At 42.9% G+C, this 6,000-nt stretch overlaps 1 protein-coding gene across 1 annotated transcript in view; it reads right to left on the bottom strand.

Moving 5' to 3' along the window:
* Positions 1–4,819, bottom strand: part of LOC132390907 (high affinity choline transporter 1-like) — a 121,519-nt gene extending 116,700 nt beyond the window's left edge. The window contains exon 1 of the mRNA XM_059963443.1: positions 4,743–4,819. The gene's annotated coding sequence lies outside the window, so the exon portion shown is untranslated. The remainder of the gene's footprint in view (positions 1–4,742) is intronic.
* Positions 4,820–6,000: the final 1,181 nt, after the last annotated feature.

A 6,000-nucleotide genomic window follows, 5' to 3' on the forward strand; every position in this document is an offset into this window, starting at 1 on the left:
GGGAACCCCAACAGACTGAGAGACCGGGGAATCCTGAGAGACTGGGAAACCCAGCAGACAGAGACTGGGGAATCCTGAGAGACTGGGAAACCCAGCAGACAGAGACTGGAGAATCCTGAGAGACTGGGAACCCCAACAGACTGAGAGACCGGGGAATCCTGAGAGACTGGGAACCCCAACAGACTGAGAGACGGGGGAATCCTGAGAGACTGGGAACCCCAACAGACTGAGAGACCGGGGAATCCTGAGAGACTGGGAACCCCAACAGACTGAGACTGGGGAATCCTGAGAGACTGGGAACCCCAATAGACTGAGAGACCGGGGAATCCTGAGAGACTGGGAACCCCAACAGACTGAGACTGGGGAATCCTGAGAGACTGGGAACCCCAACAGACTGAGAGACCGAGGAATCCTGAGGGGCATCGGAACCCCAGCAGACTGAGAGACTGGGGAATCCTGAGGGGCATAGGAACCCCAGCAGACTGAGAGACTGGGGAACCTGAGAGAGAGGCATGGGAACCCCAGCAGACAGAGACCGGGGAATCCTGAGGGGCATAGGAACCCCAGCAGACTGAGAGACTGGGGAACTTGAGAGAGAGGCATGGGAACCCCAGCAGACAGAGACCGGGGAATCCTGAGGGGCCTGGGAACCCCAAACAGACTGAGATCAAGATACCTCGGGCGGAGCCGAGGGGGAGGTTTGGGTGTCAGAGATGGGGTGTACATTGAAAACCCCTAAACACATGAAGCCTCGGAAATGGTTGAAAAAGAAAACCCTGGGAACATAGAGAAATATCCTTGGGAAACCCTGAAACCATGAAACTGGAAACCTAGAGAAGGAACCTCTTCAAATCTTGTTCAGTGTTTTATCTTCCACAATTTTTTCCAGACAATTAGGATCTACTCTCAGTTTTACAGATCAAGGCAGCATAGCCAGGCTTCTTTCATCACTAAGCTAGGTGGTTCTCTGTAGATCTGTTTAATTTGCTACATTAAAGTTCAATTTTCCCAGTCTGTACCATGACTTTCCTCAAGGGGTTAAAAATACTCTTGATAGGGTTACTTTATTTGTGTATTCGCATATACCAGCCAGGGATCAGCTTTCAGAGTAGGGCTCTTCCAGAATTTACACTTGACTTGAATGTTGAATCAATTCATAAGCTTGCTTGAAGCGCTCAATTGTTACGCAGACCTGAGTCACAGGACCACAAAGCTGGGAACCTGGATACTTGTGACTTGAAAAGCTTGGAATGGATACCAGAGATACTCAATACAGACTAGAGAAGCTCGGAAAGCAGACTTGGGACTTTCAGAATGCAGTGTCAGGACATGCACTCGGAATAAAGGCACCCTCTCCTCAAGCCACCAATGTCAAAACATCACTGTTCAAACTTTGCTGTGTCCATTACTTGGCAAGATCCGTCGTCACGATGAAGACAGGAACAGTTTATACATAGAATGGAACTTTGTTGCCTCAACGAATCATTCTGACCAATGGATCTCATGGCCAAAGTCAGCTGCTCTCTCTCTGCTGGGTCCGTCTTTGTGCTTGTTGAGACTTGCTGTCACCAGCTTCGGATATGGCTCAAGTTCAGAGTGACAGACACTGAAGTGGGTCGATCATTCACGGACTTTAATGCTCAGTGTGTTAAAGGGAAAATAAAACAATAAATGCAAGACCAAACAGAGCCGTTAACTAAAACACTCAAAATGGAAAACGAAGCCTATACTGCAGCTGAAGAGAACATCAAAATGTAAAATGAATAGCGCTAGTCTTCAGAGTCAGTTGACTCGACAGTCCAATTTCTCAGGCAAGGCCGAATGGAGATAACGAAGATCGACAATACTATGCCAGAATGAGTGGAGTTAAATACTATCACAATTAAGTAATAATCAGTTGACACGTGCATATTCAGAAGCACAATTGCCGTATCTGGTGCGCTGCTGAATCTGTGGTTGTGACATGCGCTGAACCGAGCATCACTGGTTTAATGTTTGATATTCTACGTGCTCTTCACTTGCTTTTCACCGTTTGCACAATTTGTTCTTTTCTTTTCCGTGTTGGCAGTTTGATGTCACCATATATTACCTTGTGATTCATTTTCTTGCAGATATTAACAGAAAATTAAAGAAATAGAAAAGCACTTCTGAAAAACTATACATGAGCAAAGACTGACAAATAATGTACAAAAGAAGATAAACTGCACAAATAATAATAAAAAAATAAGTAAATAAATAATGCTGAGAACAGGAGATGTAGTGTCCTTGAAAGTGAGTTTATAGGTTGTGGAGTTAGTTCATCATTGAATGAGAAGTTAGAAACATAGAAATGGAGAAAACCTACAACACAATACAAGCCCTTCAGCCCACAATGCCATGCCAAAAATGTACTTACTTTAGAAATTACCTAAAGTTACCCACAGCCCTCTATTTTTATAAGCTCCATGTAACTATCCAGGTACTTACCCCTGACATCTCCTTTGTACTTACTTCGAAGCTCCTTAAAGCTGTGGCCTCTTGTGTTAGCCATTTCAGCCCGGGAAAAAGCCTCTGACTATCCACACGATCAATGCCTCAAGTTATCCACTCTGGTTCAAAGGCCTGAGGATTGTAGGGTAACAACTGGCCCTGAACATGGTGGTGTGTGGCCTAAAGCTCCAGGACTTCCTGCCCAATGGTAGAAGCAAGAAGCGAGCATGGCCTGGATAGTGGGGGTCCTTGTTGCTTTCTCATGGCAACACTCCTTGTAAATGTGCTCAGTGGTGGGGAGGGCTTTGCCTGTGATGGACTGGGCAGAATCTACTACTTTTTGTAGGCTTTTCCATTCTTCTGCATTGGTGGTTCCATGCTAGGCTGTAATGCAGCCAGTCAGGATACTCTTTGCTGTGCATTTATGCAAGTTTATCAAAGTTTTAGATGACATGCAGAAATTCCTAAACTTCTACAAAAATAAAGGTGCTGAAGTTCTTTCTTTGTGATGAAGACTGGCTTATGGGCTTCTAGCTTCCTCCTCCTGTAGACCATAATTAGCTGTTTGGTTTTGCTGATGTTGAGTAAGAGGTTATTGTTGTGGAACCATTCAATCAGATTTTCAATCTCCTTCCTATATGCCAATTTGCCACCACCTTTGATTCAGCTAATAACAGTGGTGTGGTCAACGAACTTAAATGTGGCATTGGAGTGGTACTTGGCTACACAATCATAGGTGTAACTCGAGTAGAACGGGGTGCTAAGCACACAGCCTTGCGGTGCACCTGTGCTGATGTGATTGTGGAGGAGATGTTGTTGCCAGTCTGAATGGATGTCACATTGAAGTTAATCCTATTTGCCAGTGTTTGGCCCATAAGTTTTTAAACCTTTCCAGTCGATGGACCTGTCCAACTGTCCTTTAAAAGTTGTCATTGTACGTGCTTCAGCCACTCCTTGTGGAAGCTGATCCTACATAGATACCATCCTTAGGGTGTGTGAAAAATGATTTCCTGAAGTTCCTCTTAACTCTTTTCACTTTCACCTTATATCACTGCCCTCTTGTTCTTGATATCCCAACTACAGGGAAAGAGATTGAGTACAATCCTTCATGATATTATACACCTCTATAAGATCAACCCTCTAAGGAATAAAGTCCTTGCCTGTCCAACCATTCTCTATAACTCAGTCTCTCAAGTCCAGGCAGCATCCTTTAAATCTTCCCTGCATTCCTTCCAGCTTAATAACATCTTTCCTAATGCAGGGTAAACAAAACTAAACACAGTACTCCAAGTGAGGCCTTAGCAGAGTCCAGTGCAGCATCCACAACCTCCCAACTTCTATACTCAAGGTCAATGTGTCAAATGCCCTCTTCACCATCCTGGCTACCTGTGACTCCACTTTCAGGGAGCTCTGTACTTAAACTCCAAGGTTCCTCTGTTCTGCAGAACTCTCCAAGGCATTGCCATTCACTGTGAAAGTCCTACCTTGATTTGACTTCCCAAAATGCATTACCTCACACTTATCTGAATTAAACTCCATTTGCCATTCCTTGGTCCACTTACACAGCTGATCAAGGTCCCTCTGAACTTTCCACTATACCATTTATTTTAGTGTCATCTACAAAACTATTAACCATGCCTTGCATGCTTCTCTTCAGATTGTTGATATACTGTAGATGACAAACAACAATGGGCCCTGAGGTACACCACTAGTCATGGACCTTCAGTCTGAGAAGATACTGATTGACCTCTTGAGTTGTTTCAACAGTTTCTTTTTGCTCCATGTTATAGCATCTGCAGTCTCCTATGCCTCCATCAGAATATTCAAAATGGGTCTTGTAACCCAGGATGAGGTCCCTGCATGCATCCAGTTGTTCCACCCATAAAAACACTAAGCTGAGCTATGCATAGTAATAATTGAAATTGTATTTTTACCACCTGCTATTGTGTTTTTTACCAAAAAAATATTAATAGATTTGTATTTCAGGAGGTTCCTTCATCCACCCCCCCCCCCCCCCCACACACATGTTTGTTGAATAAAGATCTTTTCTATCTATGGCTCCAGATTCTGAGTTATTTCCAAATTAGTGATAGGATCAGAGAGATGGACCAAGCAAGATCCTCTTTTACTGGTAAATAGTTATGAAAATGCAATTGCAAGGCACAGTAGGAGCTTAGCAGAGTAAGCTAGTGATTAATGAATAGTGCAGCTAATAAGTAAACTATGTATGCACTGATGTTTACTGTGATAAAGAATTTTGGTTTAGTAATTACCTGAGTAGATGTTTCAGAGATTGTAGACTGGATGCCAGCACGAAGAATATGTAAGGATGGGATATGGATGATCGGTGAGGAAGATAATGGAAAATGTTAGTTTAACTGCTGACTTTGGAATATGTAACAGCTGTGGGATTTCAAACACAAAGCCAAATAAATCAGGTTGAACATTGGTTGACCTTTGTCTGAGAATTGAGAGATAGAGATGACTACATGGTTGAAAGTTCACAAAGGCTAAAGGGAACAACAGGAAAGTGGAGAACAGATGCAAAAGGATGGCAGCTGTGTCTCAGGGCTCCAGAGACGCAGGGTTGAGGACTGCTTGTCATTTGTCACAAAATTAAGTATAGAAGGTTGTACCTTCAATATACTGTATTACCAAGCTCACTTTGCCTTGCACAAAAACATTTTCCTGATTTGTTCTTGATTCTGAACGAACAGTCAGAAACTCAGCCAGATGGAGCTGCACAACTCCTGAGTTCAGCTATAGAACTGTCCTTGTGGAGTTTGCACGCTTCCCCGTGACCTATTCCAAACTAAACACCAGAAATAGACAAAAACACAGGCAGCACACTGCCGGAAGCATTCGACCACATCATTATGTCTGGCTGACCACTGGCATTGCCGCAAATGACATGAAACTTCATTTGTCTGAGTTATAAGATCAGATGAACTGGCAACCCCACACTCAGGAGCATCCAGTGAGACTTCATGTGGTATACTACCCCAGTGAGTTACTGGTAGGTTTGGACAGGAGGCAAAGTTGAGGTGGAGCTTAGCCTGCTGTCAAAGCTGTGTTTGACTTTAAATTTTTAAAACTCTAAGCTGTTTGGAGACATTTAAATCTACTAACATTAAAATGAAATGCATACAAACAATTAAAATCACATTAATTACTAAGAATGCTTTTAAATATTAGATTGAAATAAAAGAGTAAAAGATCTCACCTTTGTCATTATCTAAAAATCTTGGTCATGCATCTGTATTCAAATGAATGGGACCTCAAGTAGTACACCAGGTCTGACTGATCTGGGAATAAATTTCAGGATCCCCAACATAATCTATCACTTATTAGATTAAAGTGGATCCACAAAAGTCTGGGACTTAACTGGTAGTAATTGAATGTTAATAGAATGCCAATAACTGGAGCTGTCAAACACAGTTAGCATGATTTGGTCCATTAAGTAGCATGAAGATATCCAGCAACTTTATTGCTGGACTGTATCTAGAACTCTACCATAAAACCATTACATTT

The sequence above is a fragment of the Hypanus sabinus genome, chromosome 3 (genome assembly GCF_030144855.1).
Source record: "Hypanus sabinus isolate sHypSab1 chromosome 3, sHypSab1.hap1, whole genome shotgun sequence".
NCBI lineage: Eukaryota > Metazoa > Chordata > Chondrichthyes > Myliobatiformes > Dasyatidae > Hypanus > Hypanus sabinus.